This window comes from Microcebus murinus, unplaced genomic scaffold (assembly GCF_040939455.1).
Source record: "Microcebus murinus isolate Inina unplaced genomic scaffold, M.murinus_Inina_mat1.0 scaf060_hap2_Mmur4.0, whole genome shotgun sequence".
Taxonomy (NCBI): Eukaryota; Metazoa; Chordata; class Mammalia; order Primates; family Cheirogaleidae; genus Microcebus; species Microcebus murinus.
Window position 1 is genome coordinate 41,500 of NW_027439006.1, and position 21,736 is coordinate 63,235.

A 21,736-nucleotide genomic window follows, 5' to 3' on the forward strand; every position below is an offset into this window, starting at 1 on the left:
TCGGCCCCTGCCTGACTGACTCCTTCCCGCCCGGCCTGTCACCTGTCACCGTCCTCTGCCCCTGCCTGACACGCTCCTCCCCGCCCGGGCCGTCACCGTCCTCGGCCCCTGCCTGACGGGGCTCCTCCGTCGCCTGGGCCTTCCAAGGGCTTGGTGTGGACGCTGGTTCCAGGACGCCCTCCCAGGAACCCGGTAGCAGGGCGGCCGCAGCGTCTCGCGCCACCCAACCGTCCGCCGGCCGGCGGCCGTCGCTAAGTGGCCTGCGGGGGACGTGCCCCCACTGTGGGGCGGGCGCCCAGCCTGGTGTCTTCTCCGAGGCCCCGTGGCTGCTTTCACCCCCCCCCGCAAGGGGAGAGCCGCGGAGGTGGGGACCGCCTCCTCGTGGGGACGTACACCCAGCTCTCCACGTCGGATTCCGGGGCTCTCTGTCCTGCCAGAAGGCCCAGCTGGCCTGCGGGTCCTTAGAGTGGCAAAAACATCCGAAAACTGAGATTGAGGGTCCGGTGGTTGTCTGCACTTTTGTGCTGGGCACCCCAGGGAGGCCCGGGGGCTGGCTGGACGACGCGGTCTGCTGGGCAGGGGGGGGGGTTTGGAGGAGCAACTGATGCCCTTTGCACTTTGGGTAGCAAGTGTCTGAGGTGTCTCTGAGCCCTGCGCCATGTCGGGGGTGGGGGGTGGGAGGTCGGTGGGGGTGGAGGAGCAGGAGGAGGAGGAGGAGGAGGTGGGAAGGGCCGTGGCCTGCAGTCGTCTTCCCGGGGTGGCTTCTTCCACAGGCTGCTTGGCCTGGGCTCCCTGCACCTGGGCCTTTGGAGGACTGGCCCTGTGCTTGCCAACGCTTCCCCTGCAGGGACCCAGAGCTGGGAGGTTGCATCTCTCAGCCCTGGGTCGGGCAGAGCCCCAGCGGGCCATGCCCACAACCTCTCTCAGCACGGGTCCCCCAGAAGGCTCCTTTGGGACCAGGATTCTCTTGCGGGTGACTCTTTAAGGTCTGGCCCCTGGATGGAGGGGCACCAGGAGTAGAGGAGCAGGAAGGGGAAGGGGGTGGCCATGCGAGGGGACACTTTCAGGCCAAGTCCCAGCTTCAGCCTGATCCTCCTGGGAACCCCGGGGTGTACGTCACACCTCCTGGTTGTCCCGCTCTGAGACAAGGAGCCGGGCTTCGCATTCCCCCAGCAGCCAGTCGTGGGCTGAGGACACCTGGGGCGTTGGGAACTCCCTGGCTTCTCCTTGGCTTAACATCTGGAGCTGCTTGTGAATCGTGCCGCCACACACACACCCGAGTGCAGGTGTCTTCTGCACAGACTGCGGGCCTCGCTCTTCTGAATGCCGCTAGCTCGCCACCCACCCACGGGTGAACCTGGTCAGGGTACTTTCTCTCGGGGGCAGACTCTGATCCTGGCGGGCTACCGGTGTTTCTGTTTGCTCGTTTCTTTCTTCCATTTCGGGAAAGGCTTCCTTACTGGGTGTGGAAATCTCCTATGCCTTTCCTCGCCTATTCTGTCAGCTTTAAAATTCTCTTTCAGTTGCCACCCTCACAGATGGATTAGGAAACTCTTTCCGGTGCACTCATTAGTGAAATGACCTCAATGAAGCTGGAATCCAATATCTAATGGCCGATTTTTAGCGAGTCCACACGCCAGGGTGGTCGGGGTCCAATGCAGCCCCGGCCAGGCCCAGGCCCCGGCCCCTTGGACTGGGCCACAGGAGGACGCAGAGGAGGGTCCCGGCCCCCCCGGTCGCGTTGCCGGCAGTTCTCCAAGGGCTTGGGCGTTTTCCAGAGGTAGGAGATGGAGGGGACTGATTTCTTCAGCGCCCCACAAACCACGCCACCCCACCCATGGGACACATCCCTAGAGAGAGAGAGAGACGCCCCATACACTCGCTCCCCTCCCCCATGCGCTGTGCCCCAGCCCGGGGCCCGGGGGAATAGGCGGCAGCCCACCCACAGGGTGGGGGGCCCAGCTGAAAGGGGTTGTCGGGGAGGGCGGCCCCTGCCTGGGGTCAAAGGGCGGGCGATCCGCGCGTGCGCAATCGGCGGCGGCGGCGGCGGCGGCGGCGGCGGCGGGGGCGGCCACGAGCTGGGGGTGGGGGGCGGGTAGGTGAAGGAGGCCAGGCGAGGAGAGGAAGGGGGCTGGAAGGTCTCCACCTTGGCGAGTCCAGCCGTGGAGGCGCATCTTGTGTGAGTGTGAGTGTGTGTGTGTGTGTGTGTGTGTGTATAGAGAGACAGCCCCCCACCCCGGCCCACCGCTCCCTGCCCGCCCCGCCCCGCCTGTCACCCCCGTCCCTCGGAGCCCGCCGGACCCGGCCGGTGAACTCAACAGGCCCGGCCCGGCGCGGGTCAGCGCCGGTGCGGGGCCTGGGGCGGGAGGAGGCGGCGGGGAAGCGCAGAGAGGCTCGGCTTCTTGAGCGGGGCAGGGGCGCCCTCCGCCGTCTAGGGCCACACCACCCTGAACGCGCCCGACCTCGTCTGGTCTCGGAAGCTAAGCAGGGTCGGGCCTGGTTAGTACTTGGATGGGAGACCGCCTGGGAATACCGGGTGCCGTAGGCTTCTTCTTTTTTTTTTTTTTTGTTTTGCCTCTTGTTCTGTCCCCTCTCTGGGAGCGAGGCGGCGGCCCGGGGTGGGGGTCACCCCCACCCTCAGCGCCCGCCGCGGTGCCTGGCGCCCCAGCCCGCACCGTGGGGCCTCCTCTTGTCCCAAGCCGCGACACCGCCGTCACGCGGCAGCATGCGTGGCTTCTGGACTGTCAGGTCTCAGACCAAAGGTCTGCTCTGTGGGAACCGACACGCTGGAGGAAACCTTGAGAGTCTGAGAGGGGAGGGAGTTCCAGAAGAAGGCCAGGATGTCATTTGGAGGGAGTATGTGACCAGAACTCGTCCCGTTGCTTTTGGGGTTCTATGGGCTACACGTAGGAATCTTTGGTGGTGGCACCTGATGTTGGGGGATCCGGAGTCGCACCCAGACCTGCTCCACAGGCCTCCTTTTACTTTTCTCTTCGGATTCATTATTTTTAAAAAGTGTCTCTTATCTCTATGATTGCATTTTCTTTTCTCTCTCTTTTCAAGCAGATGATGGGAGTCCAAGTATTAAGGTGACATGTGTTGCCCGTGCCCCCCTCCCCCCTGTGTTCTTATTCATTTACCTCTGATGTCGTTCCAGCGTATTGTGGGGGTACCAATGTTAGGGTCGGGTACGTTGCCCTCTCCCTGCCTCCCCCCTCGGGTCAGAGCCTCAAGTGCGCCCATCCCCCAGTCGGTGCGCACCCACCCCATTCCTAATGGAGGTGTATGCCCATCCCCTCCCCCCACCCGCCCGACACCCACCCGATGAAGGTGATTCCTCTGTGTCCACTTAGGTGTCCATCGGTTCGTACCCATTTGCTGGTGAGCGCGAGCACGTGGTGCTCGTGTGTCCATTCTTGGGCTACCTGGCTTACTGGAACGGGTTCCAGCTCTGGCCAGGAGAACCACGAGAGGTGCCCTCTCACCGCTGCTCCTCCTAGCTGAATAGCACTCCGTGGTGTCCACGCGCCACATTTCATTTACGCACTCGTGGGTCGATGGGCACTCGGGTCGCTTCCAGGTCTTTGCGATTGTGACTTGTGCCCTGACTCTAACCCTAACCCTTACCCAGCCCGTCTCCTCCTCGGCCCCTGCCTGACTGACTCCTTCCCGCCCGGCCTGTCACCTGTCACCGTCCTCTGCCCCTGCCTGACACGCTCCTCCCCGCCCGGGCCGTCACCGTCCTCGGCCCCTGCCTGACGGGGCTCCTCCGTCGCCTGGGCCTTCCAAGGGCTTGGTGTGGACGCTGGTTCCAGGACGCCCTCCCAGGAACCCGGTAGCAGGGCGGCCGCAGCGTCTCGCGCCACCCAACCGTCCGCCGGCCGGCGGCCGTCGCTAAGTGGCCTGCGGGGGACGTGCCCCCACTGTGGGGCGGGCGCCCAGCCTGGTGTCTTCTCCGAGGCCCCGTGGCTGCTTTCACCCCCCCCCGCAAGGGGAGAGCCGCGGAGGTGGGGACCGCCTCCTCGTGGGGACGTACACCCAGCTCTCCACGTCGGATTCCGGGGCTCTCTGTCCTGCCAGAAGGCCCAGCTGGCCTGCGGGTCCTTAGAGTGGCAAAAACATCCGAAAACTGAGATTGAGGGTCCGGTGGTTGTCTGCACTTTTGTGCTGGGCACCCCAGGGAGGCCCGGGGGCTGGCTGGACGACGCGGTCTGCTGGGCAGGGGGGGGGGTTTGGAGGAGCAACTGATGCCCTTTGCACTTTGGGTAGCAAGTGTCTGAGGTGTCTCTGAGCCCTGCGCCATGTCGGGGGTGGGGGGTGGGAGGTCGGTGGGGGTGGAGGAGCAGGAGGAGGAGGAGGAGGAGGTGGGAAGGGCCGTGGCCTGCAGTCGTCTTCCCGGGGTGGCTTCTTCCACAGGCTGCTTGGCCTGGGCTCCCTGCACCTGGGCCTTTGGAGGACTGGCCCTGTGCTTGCCAACGCTTCCCCTGCAGGGACCCAGAGCTGGGAGGTTGCATCTCTCAGCCCTGGGTCGGGCAGAGCCCCAGCGGGCCATGCCCACAACCTCTCTCAGCACGGGTCCCCCAGAAGGCTCCTTTGGGACCAGGATTCTCTTGCGGGTGACTCTTTAAGGTCTGGCCCCTGGATGGAGGGGCACCAGGAGTAGAGGAGCAGGAAGGGGAAGGGGGTGGCCATGCGAGGGGACACTTTCAGGCCAAGTCCCAGCTTCAGCCTGATCCTCCTGGGAACCCCGGGGTGTACGTCACACCTCCTGGTTGTCCCGCTCTGAGACAAGGAGCCGGGCTTCGCATTCCCCCAGCAGCCAGTCGTGGGCTGAGGACACCTGGGGCGTTGGGAACTCCCTGGCTTCTCCTTGGCTTAACATCTGGAGCTGCTTGTGAATCGTGCCGCCACACACACACCCGAGTGCAGGTGTCTTCTGCACAGACTGCGGGCCTCGCTCTTCTGAATGCCGCTAGCTCGCCACCCACCCACGGGTGAACCTGGTCAGGGTACTTTCTCTCGGGGGCAGACTCTGATCCTGGCGGGCTACCGGTGTTTCTGTTTGCTCGTTTCTTTCTTCCATTTCGGGAAAGGCTTCCTTACTGGGTGTGGAAATCTCCTATGCCTTTCCTCGCCTATTCTGTCAGCTTTAAAATTCTCTTTCAGTTGCCACCCTCACAGATGGATTAGGAAACTCTTTCCGGTGCACTCATTAGTGAAATGACCTCAATGAAGCTGGAATCCAATATCTAATGGCCGATTTTTAGCGAGTCCACACGCCAGGGTGGTCGGGGTCCAATGCAGCCCCGGCCAGGCCCAGGCCCCGGCCCCTTGGACTGGGCCACAGGAGGACGCAGAGGAGGGTCCCGGCCCCCCCGGTCGCGTTGCCGGCAGTTCTCCAAGGGCTTGGGCGTTTTCCAGAGGTAGGAGATGGAGGGGACTGATTTCTTCAGCGCCCCACAAACCACGCCACCCCACCCATGGGACACATCCCTAGAGAGAGAGAGAGACGCCCCATACACTCGCTCCCCTCCCCCATGCGCTGTGCCCCAGCCCGGGGCCCGGGGGAATAGGCGGCAGCCCACCCACAGGGTGGGGGGCCCAGCTGAAAGGGGTTGTCGGGGAGGGCGGCCCCTGCCTGGGGTCAAAGGGCGGGCGATCCGCGCGTGCGCAATCGGCGGCGGCGGCGGCGGCGGCGGCGGCGGCGGGGGCGGCCACGAGCTGGGGGTGGGGGGCGGGTAGGTGAAGGAGGCCAGGCGAGGAGAGGAAGGGGGCTGGAAGGTCTCCACCTTGGCGAGTCCAGCCGTGGAGGCGCATCTTGTGTGAGTGTGAGTGTGTGTGTGTGTGTGTGTGTGTGTATAGAGAGACAGCCCCCCACCCCGGCCCACCGCTCCCTGCCCGCCCCGCCCCGCCTGTCACCCCCGTCCCTCGGAGCCCGCGGGACCCGGCCGGTGAACTCAACAGGCCCGGCCCGGCGCGGGTCAGCGCCGGTGCGGGGCCTGGGGCGGGAGGAGGCGGCGGGGAAGCGCAGAGAGGCTCGGCTTCTTGAGCGGGGCAGGGGCGCCCTCCGCCGTCTAGGGCCACACCACCCTGAACGCGCCCGACCTCGTCTGGTCTCGGAAGCTAAGCAGGGTCGGGCCTGGTTAGTACTTGGATGGGAGACCGCCTGGGAATACCGGGTGCCGTAGGCTTCTTCTTTTTTTTTTTTTTTGTTTTGCCTCTTGTTCTGTCCCCTCTCTGGGAGCGAGGCGGCGGCCCGGGGTGGGGGTCACCCCCACCCTCAGCGCCCGCCGCGGTGCCTGGCGCCCCAGCCCGCACCGTGGGGCCTCCTCTTGTCCCAAGCCGCGACACCGCCGTCACGCGGCAGCATGCGTGGCTTCTGGACTGTCAGGTCTCAGACCAAAGGTCTGCTCTGTGGGAACCGACACGCTGGAGGAAACCTTGAGAGTCTGAGAGGGGAGGGAGTTCCAGAAGAAGGCCAGGATGTCATTTGGAGGGAGTATGTGACCAGAACTCGTCCCGTTGCTTTTGGGGTTCTATGGGCTACACGTAGGAATCTTTGGTGGTGGCACCTGATGTTGGGGGATCCGGAGTCGCACCCAGACCTGCTCCACAGGCCTCCTTTTACTTTTCTCTTCGGATTCATTATTTTTAAAAAGTGTCTCTTATCTCTATGATTGCATTTTCTTTTCTCTCTCTTTTCAAGCAGATGATGGGAGTCCAAGTATTAAGGTGACATGTGTTGCCCGTGCCCCCCTCCCCCCTGTGTTCTTATTCATTTACCTCTGATGTCGTTCCAGCGTATTGTGGGGGTACCAATGTTAGGGTCGGGTACGTTGCCCTCTCCCAGCCTCCCCCCTCGGGTCAGAGCCTCAAGTGCGCCCATGCCCCAGTCGGTGCGCACCCACCCCATTCCTAATGGAGGTGTATGCCCATCCCCTCCCCCCACCCGCCCGACACCCACCCGATGAAGGTGATTCCTCTGTGTCCACTTAGGTGTCCATCGGTTCGTACCCATTTGCTGGTGAGCGCGAGCACGTGGTGCTCGTGTGTCCATTCTTGGGCTACCTGGCTTACTGGAACGGGTTCCAGCTCTGGCCAGGAGAACCACGAGAGGTGCCCTCTCACCGCTGCTCCTCCTAGCTGAATAGCACTCCGTGGTGTCCACGCGCCACATTTCATTTACGCACTCGTGGGTCGATGGGCACTCGGGTCGCTTCCAGGTCTTTGCGATTGTGACTTGTGCCCTGACTCTAACCCTAACCCTTACCCAGCCCGTCTCCTCCTCGGCCCCTGCCTGACTGACTCCTTCCCGCCCGGCCTGTCACCTGTCACCGTCCTCTGCCCCTGCCTGACACGCTCCTCCCCGCCCGGGCCGTCACCGTCCTCGGCCCCTGCCTGACGGGGCTCCTCCGTCGCCTGGGCCTTCCAAGGGCTTGGTGTGGACGCTGGTTCCAGGACGCCCTCCCAGGAACCCGGTAGCAGGGCGGCCGCAGCGTCTCGCGCCACCCAACCGTCCGCCGGCCGGCGGCCGTCGCTAAGTGGCCTGCGGGGGACGTGCCCCCACTGTGGGGCGGGCGCCCAGCCTGGTGTCTTCTCCGAGGCCCCGTGGCTGCTTTCACCCCCCCCCCGCAAGGGGAGAGCCGCGGAGGTGGGGACCGCCTCCTCGTGGGGACGTACACCCAGCTCTCCACGTCGGATTCCGGGGCTCTCTGTCCTGCCAGAAGGCCCAGCTGGCCTGCGGGTCCTTAGAGTGGCAAAAACATCCGAAAACTGAGATTGAGGGTCCGGTGGTTGTCTGCACTTTTGTGCTGGGCACCCCAGGGAGGCCCGGGGGCTGGCTGGACGACGCGGTCTGCTGGGCAGGGGGGGGGGTTTGGAGGAGCAACTGATGCCCTTTGCACTTTGGGTAGCAAGTGTCTGAGGTGTCTCTGAGCCCTGCGCCATGTCGGGGGTGGGGGGTGGGAGGTCGGTGGGGGTGGAGGAGCAGGAGGAGGAGGAGGAGGAGGTGGGAAGGGCCGTGGCCTGCAGTCGTCTTCCCGGGGTGGCTTCTTCCACAGGCTGCTTGGCCTGGGCTCCCTGCACCTGGGCCTTTGGAGGACTGGCCCTGTGCTTGCCAACGCTTCCCCTGCAGGGACCCAGAGCTGGGAGGTTGCATCTCTCAGCCCTGGGTCGGGCAGAGCCCCAGCGGGCCATGCCCACAACCTCTCTCAGCACGGGTCCCCCAGAAGGCTCCTTTGGGACCAGGATTCTCTTGCGGGTGACTCTTTAAGGTCTGGCCCCTGGATGGAGGGGCACCAGGAGTAGAGGAGCAGGAAGGGGAAGGGGGTGGCCATGCGAGGGGACACTTTCAGGCCAAGTCCCAGCTTCAGCCTGATCCTCCTGGGAACCCCGGGGTGTACGTCACACCTCCTGGTTGTCCCGCTCTGAGACAAGGAGCCGGGCTTCGCATTCCCCCAGCAGCCAGTCGTGGGCTGAGGACACCTGGGGCGTTGGGAACTCCCTGGCTTCTCCTTGGCTTAACATCTGGAGCTGCTTGTGAATCGTGCCGCCACACACACACCCGAGTGCAGGTGTCTTCTGCACAGACTGCGGGCCTCGCTCTTCTGAATGCCGCTAGCTCGCCACCCACCCACGGGTGAACCTGGTCAGGGTACTTTCTCTCGGGGGCAGACTCTGATCCTGGCGGGCTACCGGTGTTTCTGTTTGCTCGTTTCTTTCTTCCATTTCGGGAAAGGCTTCCTTACTGGGTGTGGAAATCTCCTATGCCTTTCCTCGCCTATTCTGTCAGCTTTAAAATTCTCTTTCAGTTGCCACCCTCACAGATGGATTAGGAAACTCTTTCCGGTGCACTCATTAGTGAAATGACCTCAATGAAGCTGGAATCCAATATCTAATGGCCGATTTTTAGCGAGTCCACACGCCAGGGTGGTCGGGGTCCAATGCAGCCCCGGCCAGGCCCAGGCCCCGGCCCCTTGGACTGGGCCACAGGAGGACACAGAGGAGGGTCCCGGCCCCCCCGGTCGCGTTGCCGGCAGTTCTCCAAGGGCTTGGGCGTTTTCCAGAGGTAGGAGATGGAGGGGACTGATTTCTTCAGCGCCCCACAAACCACGCCACCCCACCCATGGGACACATCCCTAGAGAGAGAGAGAGACGCCCCATACACTCGCTCCCCTCCCCCATGCGCTGTGCCCCAGCCCGGGGCCCGGGGGAATAGGCGGCAGCCCACCCACAGGGTGGGGGGCCCAGCTGAAAGGGGTTGTCGGGGAGGGCGGCCCCTGCCTGGGGTCAAAGGGCGGGCGATCCGCGCGTGCGCAATCGGCGGCGGCGGCGGCGGGGGCGGCCACGAGCTGGGGGTGGGGGGCGGGTAGGTGAAGGAGGCCAGGCGAGGAGAGGAAGGGGGCTGGAAGGTCTCCACCTTGGCGAGTCCAGCCGTGGAGGCGCATCTTGTGTGAGTGTGAGTGTGAGTGTGTGTGTGTGTGTGTGTGTGTGTGTATAGAGAGACAGCCCCCCACCCCGGCCCACCGCTCCCTGCCCGCCCCGCCCCGCCTGTCACCCCCGTCCCTCGGAGCCCGCCGGACCCGGCCGGTGAACTCAACAGGCCCGGCCCGGCGCGGGTCAGCGCCGGTGCGGGGCCTGGGGCGGGAGGAGGCGGCGGGGAAGCGCAGAGAGGCTCGGCTTCTTGAGCGGGGCAGGGGCGCCCTCCGCCGTCTAGGGCCACACCACCCTGAACGCGCCCGACCTCGTCTGGTCTCGGAAGCTAAGCAGGGTCGGGCCTGGTTAGTACTTGGATGGGAGACCGCCTGGGAATACCGGGTGCCGTAGGCTTCTTCTTTTTTTTTTTTTTTGTTTTGCCTCTTGTTCTGTCCCCTCTCTGGGAGCGAGGCGGCGGCCCGGGGTGGGGGTCACCCCCACCCTCAGCGCCCGCCGCGGTGCCTGGCGCCCCAGCCCGCACCGTGGGGCCTCCTCTTGTCCCAAGCCGCGACACCGCCGTCACGCGGCAGCATGCGTGGCTTCTGGACTGTCAGGTCTCAGACCAAAGGTCTGCTCTGTGGGAACCGACACGCTGGAGGAAACCTTGAGAGTCTGAGAGGGGAGGGAGTTCCAGAAGAAGGCCAGGATGTCATTTGGAGGGAGTATGTGACCAGAACTCGTCCCGTTGCTTTTGGGGTTCTATGGGCTACACGTAGGAATCTTTGGTGGTGGCACCTGATGTTGGGGGATCCGGAGTCGCACCCAGACCTGCTCCACAGGCCTCCTTTTACTTTTCTCTTCGGATTCATTATTTTTAAAAAGTGTCTCTTATCTCTATGATTGCATTTTCTTTTCTCTCTCTTTTCAAGCAGATGATGGGAGTCCAAGTATTAAGGTGACATGTGTTGCCCGTGCCCCCCTCCCCCCTGTGTTCTTATTCATTTACCTCTGATGTCGTTCCAGCGTATTGTGGGGGTACCAATGTTAGGGTCGGGTACGTTGCCCTCTCCCAGCCTCCCCCCTCGGGTCAGAGCCTCAAGTGCGCCCATGCCCCAGTCGGTGCGCACCCACCCCATTCCTAATGGAGGTGTATGCCCATCCCCTCCCCCCACCCGCCCGACACCCACCCGATGAAGGTGATTCCTCTGTGTCCACTTAGGTGTCCATCGGTTCGTACCCATTTGCTGGTGAGCGCGAGCACGTGGTGCTCGTGTGTCCATTCTTGGGCTACCTGGCTTACTGGAACGGGTTCCAGCTCTGGCCAGGAGAACCACGAGAGGTGCCCTCTCACCGCTGCTCCTCCTAGCTGAATAGCACTCCGTGGTGTCCACGCGCCACATTTCATTTACGCACTCGTGGGTCGATGGGCACTCGGGTCGCTTCCAGGTCTTTGCGATTGTGACTTGTGCCCTGACTCTAACCCTAACCCTTACCCAGCCCGTCTCCTCCTCGGCCCCTGCCTGACTGACTCCTTCCCGCCCGGCCTGTCACCTGTCACCGTCCTCTGCCCCTGCCTGACACGCTCCTCCCCGCCCGGGCCGTCACCGTCCTCGGCCCCTGCCTGACGGGGCTCCTCTGTCGCCTGGGCCTTCCAAGGGCTTGGTGTGGACGCTGGTTCCAGGACGCCCTCCCAGGAACCCGGTAGCAGGGCGGCCGCAGCGTCTCGCGCCACCCAACCGTCCGCCGGCCGGCGGCCGTCGCTAAGTGGCCTGCGGGGGACGTGCCCCCACTGTGGGGCGGGCGCCCAGCCTGGTGTCTTCTCCGAGGCCCCGTGGCTGCTTTCACCCCCCCCCCGCAAGGGGAGAGCCGCGGAGGTGGGGACCGCCTCCTCGTGGGGACGTACACCCAGCTCTCCACGTCGGATTCCGGGGCTCTCTGTCCTGCCAGAAGGCCCAGCTGGCCTGCGGGTCCTTAGAGTGGCAAAAACATCCGAAAACTGAGATTGAGGGTCCGGTGGTTGTCTGCACTTTTGTGCTGGGCACCCCAGGGAGGCCCGGGGGCTGGCTGGACGACGCGGTCTGCTGGGCAGGGGGGGGGGTTTGGAGGAGCAACTGATGCCCTTTGCACTTTGGGTAGCAAGTGTCTGAGGTGTCTCTGAGCCCTGCGCCATGTCGGGGGTGGGGGGTGGGAGGTCGGTGGGGGTGGAGGAGCAGGAGGAGGAGGAGGAGGAGGTGGGAAGGGCCGTGGCCTGCAGTCGTCTTCCCGGGGTGGCTTCTTCCACAGGCTGCTTGGCCTGGGCTCCCTGCACCTGGGCCTTTGGAGGACTGGCCCTGTGCTTGCCAACGCTTCCCCTGCAGGGACCCAGAGCTGGGAGGTTGCATCTCTCAGCCCTGGGTCGGGCAGAGCCCCAGCGGGCCATGCCCACAACCTCTCTCAGCACGGGTCCCCCAGAAGGCTCCTTTGGGACCAGGATTCTCTTGCGGGTGACTCTTTAAGGTCTGGCCCCTGGATGGAGGGGCACCAGGAGTAGAGGAGCAGGAAGGGGAAGGGGGTGGCCATGCGAGGGGACACTTTCAGGCCAAGTCCCAGCTTCAGCCTGATCCTCCTGGGAACCCCGGGGTGTACGTCACACCTCCTGGTTGTCCCGCTCTGAGACAAGGAGCCGGGCTTCGCATTCCCCCAGCAGCCAGTCGTGGGCTGAGGACACCTGGGGCGTTGGGAACTCCCTGGCTTCTCCTTGGCTTAACATCTGGAGCTGCTTGTGAATCGTGCCGCCACACACACACCCGAGTGCAGGTGTCTTCTGCACAGACTGCGGGCCTCGCTCTTCTGAATGCCGCTAGCTCGCCACCCACCCACGGGTGAACCTGGTCAGGGTACTTTCTCTCGGGGGCAGACTCTGATCCTGGCGGGCTACCGGTGTTTCTGTTTGCTCGTTTCTTTCTTCCATTTCGGGAAAGGCTTCCTTACTGGGTGTGGAAATCTCCTATGCCTTTCCTCGCCTATTCTGTCAGCTTTAAAATTCTCTTTCAGTTGCCACCCTCACAGATGGATTAGGAAACTCTTTCCGGTGCACTCATTAGTGAAATGACCTCAATGAAGCTGGAATCCAATATCTAATGGCCGATTTTTAGCGAGTCCACACGCCAGGGTGGTCGGGGTCCAATGCAGCCCCGGCCAGGCCCAGGCCCCGGCCCCTTGGACTGGGCCACAGGAGGACACAGAGGAGGGTCCCGGCCCCCCCGGTCGCGTTGCCGGCAGTTCTCCAAGGGCTTGGGCGTTTTCCAGAGGTAGGAGATGGAGGGGACTGATTTCTTCAGCGCCCCACAAACCACGCCACCCCACCCATGGGACACATCCCTAGAGAGAGAGAGAGACGCCCCATACACTCGCTCCCCTCCCCCATGCGCTGTGCCCCAGCCCGGGGCCCGGGGGAATAGGCGGCAGCCCACCCACAGGGTGGGGGGCCCAGCTGAAAGGGGTTGTCGGGGAGGGCGGCCCCTGCCTGGGGTCAAAGGGCGGGCGATCCGCGCGTGCGCAATCGGCGGCGGCGGCGGCGGGGGCGGCCACGAGCTGGGGGTGGGGGGCGGGTAGGTGAAGGAGGCCAGGCGAGGAGAGGAAGGGGGCTGGAAGGTCTCCACCTTGGCGAGTCCAGCCGTGGAGGCGCATCTTGTGTGAGTGTGAGTGTGAGTGTGTGTGTGTGTGTGTGTGTGTGTGTATAGAGAGACAGCCCCCCACCCCGGCCCACCGCTCCCTGCCCGCCCCGCCCCGCCTGTCACCCCCGTCCCTCGGAGCCCGCCGGACCCGGCCGGTGAACTCAACAGGCCCGGCCCGGCGCGGGTCAGCGCCGGTGCGGGGCCTGGGGCGGGAGGAGGCGGCGGGGAAGCGCAGAGAGGCTCGGCTTCTTGAGCGGGGCAGGGGCGCCCTCCGCCGTCTAGGGCCACACCACCCTGAACGCGCCCGACCTCGTCTGGTCTCGGAAGCTAAGCAGGGTCGGGCCTGGTTAGTACTTGGATGGGAGACCGCCTGGGAATACCGGGTGCCGTAGGCTTCTTCTTTTTTTTTTTTTTTGTTTTGCCTCTTGTTCTGTCCCCTCTCTGGGAGCGAGGCGGCGGCCCGGGGTGGGGGTCACCCCCACCCTCAGCGCCCGCCACGGTGCCTGGCGCCCCAGCCCGCACCGTGGGGCCTCCTCTTGTCCCAAGCCGCGACACCGCCGTCACGCGGCAGCATGCGTGGCTTCTGGACTGTCAGGTCTCAGACCAAAGGTCTGCTCTGTGGGAACCGACACGCTGGAGGAAACCTTGAGAGTCTGAGAGGGGAGGGAGTTCCAGAAGAAGGCCAGGATGTCATTTGGAGGGAGTATGTGACCAGAACTCGTCCCGTTGCTTTTGGGGTTCTATGGGCTACACGTAGGAATCTTTGGTGGTGGCACCTGATGTTGGGGGATCCGGAGTCGCACCCAGACCTGCTCCACAGGCCTCCTTTTACTTTTCTCTTCGGATTCATTATTTTTAAAAAGTGTCTCTTATCTCTATGATTGCATTTTCTTTTCTCTCTCTTTTCAAGCAGATGATGGGAGTCCAAGTATTAAGGTGACATGTGTTGCCCGTGCCCCCCTCCCCCCTGTGTTCTTATTCATTTACCTCTGATGTCGTTCCAGCGTATTGTGGGGGTACCAATGTTAAGGTCGGGTACGTTGCCCTCTCCCAGCCTCCCCCCTCGGGTCAGAGCCTCAAGTGCGCCCATGCCCCAGTCGGTGCGCACCCACCCCATTCCTAATGGAGGTGTATGCCCATCCCCTCCCCCCACCCGCCCGACACCCACCCGATGAAGGTGATTCCTCTGTGTCCACTTAGGTGTCCATCGGTTCGTACCCATTTGCTGGTGAGCGCGAGCACGTGGTGCTCGTGTGTCCATTCTTGGGCTACCTGGCTTACTGGAACGGGTTCCAGCTCTGGCCAGGAGAACCACGAGAGGTGCCCTCTCACCGCTGCTCCTCCTAGCTGAATAGCACTCCGTGGTGTCCACGCGCCACATTTCATTTACGCACTCGTGGGTCGATGGGCACTCGGGTCGCTTCCAGGTCTTTGCGATTGTGACTTGTGCCCTGACTCTAACCCTAACCCTTACCCAGCCCGTCTCCTCCTCGGCCCCTGCCTGACTGACTCCTTCCCGCCCGGCCTGTCACCTGTCACCGTCCTCTGCCCCTGCCTGACACGCTCCTCCCCGCCCGGGCCGTCACCGTCCTCGGCCCCTGCCTGACGGGGCTCCTCCGTCGCCTGGGCCTTCCAAGGGCTTGGTGTGGACGCTGGTTCCAGGACGCCCTCCCAGGAACCCGGTAGCAGGGCGGCCGCAGCGTCTCGCGCCACCCAACCGTCCGCCGGCCGGCGGCCGTCGCTAAGTGGCCTGCGGGGGACGTGCCCCCACTGTGGGGCGGGCGCCCAGCCTGGTGTCTTCTCCGAGGCCCCGTGGCTGCTTTCACCCCCCCCCGCAAGGGGAGAGCCGCGGAGGTGGGGACCGCCTCCTCGTGGGGACGTACACCCAGCTCTCCACGTCGGATTCCGGGGCTCTCTGTCCTGCCAGAAGGCCCAGCTGGCCTGCGGGTCCTTAGAGTGGCAAAAACATCCGAAAACTGAGATTGAGGGTCCGGTGGTTGTCTGCACTTTTGTGCTGGGCACCCCAGGGAGGCCCGGGGGCTGGCTGGACGACGCGGTCTGCTGGGCAGGGGGGGGGGTTTGGAGGAGCAACTGATGCCCTTTGCACTTTGGGTAGCAAGTGTCTGAGGTGTCTCTGAGCCCTGCGCCATGTCGGGGGTGGGGGGTGGGAGGTCGGTGGGGGTGGAGGAGCAGGAGGAGGAGGAGGAGGAGGTGGGAAGGGCCGTGGCCTGCAGTCGTCTTCCCGGGGTGGCTTCTTCCACAGGCTGCTTGGCCTGGGCTCCCTGCACCTGGGCCTTTGGAGGACTGGCCCTGTGCTTGCCAACGCTTCCCCTGCAGGGACCCAGAGCTGGGAGGTTGCATCTCTCAGCCCTGGGTCGGGCAGAGCCCCAGCGGGCCATGCCCACAACCTCTCTCAGCACGGGTCCCCCAGAAGGCTCCTTTGGGACCAGGATTCTCTTGCGGGTGACTCTTTAAGGTCTGGCCCCTGGATGGAGGGGCACCAGGAGTAGAGGAGCAGGAAGGGGAAGGGGGTGGCCATGCGAGGGGACACTTTCAGGCCAAGTCCCAGCTTCAGCCTGATCCTCCTGGGAACCCCGGGGTGTACGTCACACCTCCTGGTTGTCCCGCTCTGAGACAAGGAGCCGGGCTTCGCATTCCCCCAGCAGCCAGTCGTGGGCTGAGGACACCTGGGGCGTTGGGAACTCCCTGGCTTCTCCTTGGCTTAACATCTGGAGCTGCTTGTGAATCGTGCCGCCACACACACACCCGAGTGCAGGTGTCTTCTGCACAGACTGCGGGCCTCGCTCTTCTGAATGCCGCTAGCTCGCCACCCACCCACGGGTGAACCTGGTCAGGGTACTTTCTCTCGGGGGCAGACTCTGATCCTGGCGGGCTACCGGTGTTTCTGTTTGCTCGTTTCTTTCTTCCATTTCGGGAAAGGCTTCCTTACTGGGTGTGGAAATCTCCTATGCCTTTCCTCGCCTATTCTGTCAGCTTTAAAATTCTCTTTCAGTTGCCACCCTCACAGATGGATTAGGAAACTCTTTCCGGTGCACTCATTAGTGAAATGACCTCAATGAAGCTGGAATCCAATATCTAATGGCCGATTTTTAGCGAGTCCACACGCCAGGGTGGTCGGGGTCCAATGCAGCCCCGGCCAGGCCCAGGCCCCGGCCCCTTGGACTGGGCCACAGGAGGACGCAGAGGAGGGTCCCGGCCCCCCCGGTCGCGTTGCCGGCAGTTCTCCAAGGGCTTGGGCGTTTTCCAGAGGTAGGAGATGGAGGGGACTGATTTCTTCAGCGCCCCACAAACCACGCCACCCCACCCATGGGACACATCCCTAGAGAGAGAGAGAGACGCCCCATACACTCGCTCCCCTCCCCCATGCGCTGTGCCCCAGCCCGGGGCCCGGGGGAATAGGCGGCAGCCCACCCACAGGGTGGGGGGCCCAGCTGAAAGGGGTTGTCGGGGAGGGCGGCCCCTGCCTGGGGTCAAAGGGCGGGCGATCCGCGCGTGCGCAATCGGCGGCGGCGGCGGCGGCGGCGGCGGCGGCGGGGGCGGCCACGAGCTGGGGGTGGGGGGCGGGTAGGTGAAGGAGGCCAGGCGAGGAGAGGAAGGGGGCTGGAAGGTCTCCACCTTGGCGAGTCCAGCCGTGGAGGCGCATCTTGTGTGAGTGTGAGTGTGTGTGTGTGTGTGTGTGTGTGTATAGAGAGACAGCCCCCCACCCCGGCCCACCGCTCCCTGCCCGCCCCGCCCCGCCTGTCACCCCCGTCCCTCGGAGCCCGCCGGACCCGGCCGGTGAACTCAACAGGCCCGGCCCGGCGCGGGTCAGCGCCGGTGCGGGGCCTGGGGCGGGAGGAGGCGGCGGGGAAGCGCAGAGAGGCTCGGCTTCTTGAGCGGGGCAGGGGCGCCCTCCGCCGTCTAGGGCCACACCACCCTGAACGCGCCCGACCTCGTCTGGTCTCGGAAGCTAAGCAGGGTCGGGCCTGGTTAGTACTTGGATGGGAGACCGCCTGGGAATACCGGGTGCCGTAGGCTTCTTCTTTTTTTTTTTTTTTGTTTTGCCTCTTGTTCTGTCCCCTCTCTGGGAGCGAGGCGGCGGCCCGGGGTGGGGGTCACCCCCACCCTCAGCGCCCGCCGCGGTGCCTGGCGCCCCAGCCCGCACCGTGGGGCCTCCTCTTGTCCCAAGCCGCGACACCGCCGTCACGCGGCAGCATGCGTGGCTTCTGGACTGTCAGGTCTCAGACCAAAGGTCTGCTCTGTGGGAACCGACACGCTGGAGGAAACCTTGAGAGTCTGAGAGGGGAGGGAGTTCCAGAAGAAGGCCAGGATGTCATTTGGAGGGAGTATGTGACCAGAACTCGTCCCGTTGCTTTTGGGGTTCTATGGGCTACACGTAGGAATCTTTGGTGGTGGCACCTGATGTTGGGGGATCCGGAGTCGCACCCAGACCTGCTCCACAGGCCTCCTTTTACTTTTCTCTTCGGATTCATTATTTTTAAAAAGTGTCTCTTATCTCTATGATTGCATTTTCTTTTCTCTCTCTTTTCAAGCAGATGATGGGAGTCCAAGTATTAAGGTGACATGTGTTGCCCGTGCCCCCCTCCCCCCTGTGTTCTTATTCATTTACCTCTGATGTCGTTCCAGCGTATTGTGGGGGTACCAATGTTAAGGTCGGGTACGTTGCCCTCTCCCAGCCTCCCCCCTCGGGTCAGAGCCTCAAGTGCGCCCATGCCCCAGTCGGTGCGCACCCACCCCATTCCTAATGGAGGTGTATGCCCATCCCCTCCCCCCACCCGCCCGACACCCACCCGATGAAGGTGATTCCTCTGTGTCCACTTAGGTGTCCATCGGTTCGTACCCATTTGCTGGTGAGCGCGAGCACGTGGTGCTCGTGTGTCCATTCTTGGGCTACCTGGCTTACTGGAACGGGTTCCAGCTCTGGCCAGGAGAACCACGAGAGGTGCCCTCTCACCGCTGCTCCTCCTAGCTGAATAGCACTCCGTGGTGTCCACGCGCCACATTTCATTTACGCACTCGTGGGTCGATGGGCACTCGGGTCGCTTCCAGGTCTTTGCGATTGTGACTTGTGCCCTGACTCTAACCCTAACCCTTACCCACCCCGTCTCCTCCTCGGCCCCTGCCTGACTGACTCCTTCCCGCCCGGCCTGTCACCTGTCACCGTCCTCTGCCCCTGCCTGACACGCTCCTCCCCGCCCGGGCCGTCACCGTCCTCGGCCCCTGCCTGACGGGGCTCCTCCGTCGCCTGGGCCTTCCAAGGGCTTGGTGTGGACGCTGGTTCCAGGACGCCCTCCCAGGAACCCGGTAGCAGGGCGGCCGCAGCGTCTCGCGCCACCCAACCGTCCGCCGGCCGGCGGCCGTCGCTAAGTGGCCTGCGGGGGACGTGCCCCCACTGTGGGGCGGGCGCCCAGCCTGGTGTCTTCTCCGAGGCCCCGTGGCTGCTTTCACCCCCCCCCGCAAGGGGAGAGCCGCGGAGGTGGGGACCGCCTCCTCGTGGGGACGTACACCCAGCTCTCCACGTCGGATTCCGGGGCTCTCTGTCCTGCCAGAAGGCCCAGCTGGCCTGCGGGTCCTTAGAGTGGCAAAAACATCCGAAAACTGAGATTGAGGGTCCGGTGGTTGTCTGCACTTTTGTGCTGGGCACCCCAGGGAGGCCCGGGGGCTGGCTGGACGACGCGGTCTGCTGGGCAGGGGGGGGGGTTTGGAGGAGCAACTGATGCCCTTTGCACTTTGGGTAGCAAGTGTCTGAGGTGTCTCTGAGCCCTGCGCCATGTCGGGGGTGGGGGGTGGGAGGTCGGTGGGGGTGGAGGAGCAGGAGGAGGAGGAGGAGGAGGTGGGAAGGGCCGTGGCCTGCAGTCGTCTTCCCGGGGTGGCTTCTTCCACAGGCTGCTTGGCCTGGGCTCCCTGCACCTGGGCCTTTGGAGGACTGGCCCTGTGCTTGCCAACGCTTCCCCTGCAGGGACCCAGAGCTGGGAGGTTGCATCTCTCAGCCCTGGGTCGGGCAGAGCCCCAGCGGGCCATGCCCACAACCTCTCTCAGCACGGGTCCCCCAGAAGGCTCCTTTGGGACCAGGATTCTCTTGCGGGTGACTCTTTAAGGTCTGGCCCCTGGATGGAGGGGCACCAGGAGTAGAGGAGCAGGAAGGGGAAGGGGGTGGCCATGCGAGGGGACACTTTCAGGCCAAGTCCCAGCTTCAGCCTGATCCTCCTGGGAACCCCGGGGTGTACGTCACACCTCCTGGTTGTCCCGCTCTGAGACAAGGAGCCGGGCTTCGCATTCCCCCAGCAGCCAGTCGTGGGCTGAGGACACCTGGGGCGTTGGGAACTCCCTGGCTTCTCCTTGGCTTAACATCTGGAGCTGCTTGTGAATCGTGCCGCCACACACACACCCGAGTGCAGGTGTCTTCTGCACAGACTGCGGGCCTCGCTCTTCTGAATGCCGCTAGCTCGCCACCCACCCACGGGTGAACCTGGTCAGGGTACTTTCTCTCGGGGGCAGACTCTGATCCTGGCGGGCTACCGGTGTTTCTGTTTGCTCGTTTCTTTCTTCCATTTCGGGAAAGGCTTCCTTACTGGGTGTGGAAATCTCCTATGCCTTTCCTCGCCTATTCTGTCAGCTTTAAAATTCTCTTTCAGTTGCCACCCTCACAGATGGATTAGGAAACTCTTTCCGGTGCACTCATTAGTGAAATGACCTCAATGAAGCTGGAATCCAATATCTAATGGCCGATTTTTAGCGAGTCCACACGCCAGGGTGGTCGGGGTCCAATGCAGCCCCGGCCAGGCCCAGGCCCCGGCCCCTTGGACTGGGCCACAGGAGGACGCAGAGGAGGGTCCCGGCCCCCCCGGTCGCGTTGCCGGCAGTTCTCCAAGGGCTTGGGCGTTTTCCAGAGGTAGGAGATGGAGGGGACTGATTTCTTCAGCGCCCCACAAACCACGCCACCCCACCCATGGGACACATCCCTAGAGAGAGAGAGAGACGCCCCATACACTCGCTCCCCTCCCCCATGCGCTGTGCCCCAGCCCGGGGCCCGGGGGAATAGGCGGCAGCCCACCCACAGGGTGGGGGGCCCAGCTGAAAGGGGTTGTCGGGGAGGGCGGCCCCTGCCTGGGGTCAAAGGGCGGGCGATCCGCGCGTGCGCAATCGGCGGCGGCGGCGGCGGCGGCGGCGGCGGCGGGGGCGGCCACGAGCTGGGGGTGGGGGGCGGGTAGGTGAAGGAGGCCAGGCGAGGAGAGGAAGGGGGCTGGAAGGTCTCCACCTTGGCGAGTCCAGCCGTGGAGGCGCATCTTGTGTGAGTGTGAGTGTGTGTGTGTGTGTGTGTGTGTGTATAGAGAGACAGCCCCCCACCCCGGCCCACCGCTCCCTGCCCGCCCCGCCCCGCCTGTCACCCCCGTCCCTCGGAGCCCGCCGGACCCGGCCGGTGAACTCAACAGGCCCGGCCCGGCGCGGGTCAGCGCCGGTGCGGGGCCTGGGGCGGGAGGAGGCGGCGGGGAAGCGCAGAGAGGCTCGGCTTCTTGAGCGGGGCAGGGGCGCCCTCCGCCGTCTAGGGCCACACCACCCTGAACGCGCCCGACCTCGTCTGGTCTCGGAAGCTAAGCAGGGTCGGGCCTGGTTAGTACTTGGATGGGAGACCGCCTGGGAATACCGGGTGCCGTAGGCTTCTTCTTTTTTTTTTTTTTTGTTTTGCCTCTTGTTCTGTCCCCTCTCTGGGAGCGAGGCGGCGGCCCGGGGTGGGGGTCACCCCCACCCTCAGCGCCCGCCGCGGTGCCTGGCGCCCCAGCCCGCACCGTGGGGCCTCCTCTTGTCCCAAGCCGCGACACCGCCGTCACGCGGCAGCATGCGTGGCTTCTGGACTGTCAGGTCTCAGACCAAAGGTCTGCTCTGTGGGAACCGACACGCTGGAGGAAACCTTGAGAGTCTGAGAGGGGAGGGAGTTCCAGAAGAAGGCCAGGATGTCATTTGGAGGGAGTATGTGACCAGAACTCGTCCCGTTGCTTTTGGGGTTCTATGGGCTACACGTAGGAATCTTTGGTGGTGGCACCTGATGTTGGGGGATCCGGAGTCGCACCCAGACCTGCTCCACAGGCCTCCTTTTACTTTTCTCTTCGGATTCATTATTTTTAAAAAGTGTCTCTTATCTCTATGATTGCATTTTCTTTTCTCTCTCTTTTCAAGCAGATGATGGGAGTCCAAGTATTAAGGTGACATGTGTTGCCCGTGCCCCCCTCCCCCCTGTGTTCTTATTCATTTACCTCTGATGTCGTTCCAGCGTATTGTGGGGGTACCAATGTTAAGGTCGGGTACGTTGCCCTCTCCCAGCCTCCCCCCTCGGGTCAGAGCCTCAAGTGCGCCCATGCCCCAGTCGGTGCGCACCCACCCCATTCCTAATGGAGGTGTATGCCCATCCCCTCCCCCCACCCGCCCGACACCCACCCGATGAAGGTGATTCCTCTGTGTCCACTTAGGTGTCCATCGGTTCGTACCCATTTGCTGGTGAGCGCGAGCACGTGGTGCTCGTGTGTCCATTCTTGGGCTACCTGGCTTACTGGAACGGGTTCCAGCTCTGGCCAGGAGAACCACGAGAGGTGCCCTCTCACCGCTGCTCCTCCTAGCTGAATAGCACTCCGTGGTGTCCACGCGCCACA

General features: G+C 63.9%; 6 non-coding genes across 6 annotated transcripts; all 6 read left to right on the forward strand.

Moving 5' to 3' along the window:
- The first annotated feature begins 2,429 nt into the window (after positions 1–2,429).
- On the forward strand, positions 2,430–2,548 carry LOC142869156 (5S ribosomal RNA). The gene has a single exon (XR_012917912.1). It is a non-coding gene; the product is annotated as a 5S ribosomal RNA (ribosomal RNA).
- Positions 2,549–6,072: 3,524 nt separating this feature from the next.
- Positions 6,073–6,191, forward strand: LOC142869157 (5S ribosomal RNA). The gene has a single exon (XR_012917913.1). It is a non-coding gene; the product is annotated as a 5S ribosomal RNA (ribosomal RNA).
- Positions 6,192–9,709: 3,518 nt separating this feature from the next.
- LOC142869158 (5S ribosomal RNA) lies at positions 9,710–9,828 on the forward strand. Its single transcript, XR_012917914.1, has one exon. It is a non-coding gene; the product is annotated as a 5S ribosomal RNA (ribosomal RNA).
- Positions 9,829–13,346: 3,518 nt separating this feature from the next.
- Positions 13,347–13,465, forward strand: LOC142869160 (5S ribosomal RNA). Its single transcript, XR_012917916.1, has one exon. It is a non-coding gene; the product is annotated as a 5S ribosomal RNA (ribosomal RNA).
- Positions 13,466–16,989: 3,524 nt separating this feature from the next.
- Positions 16,990–17,108, forward strand: LOC142869161 (5S ribosomal RNA). The gene has a single exon (XR_012917917.1). It is a non-coding gene; the product is annotated as a 5S ribosomal RNA (ribosomal RNA).
- A 3,524-nt stretch (positions 17,109–20,632) lies between these two features.
- Positions 20,633–20,751, forward strand: LOC142869162 (5S ribosomal RNA). Its single transcript, XR_012917918.1, has one exon. It is a non-coding gene; the product is annotated as a 5S ribosomal RNA (ribosomal RNA).
- The last annotated feature ends 985 nt before the right edge of the window (positions 20,752–21,736 follow it).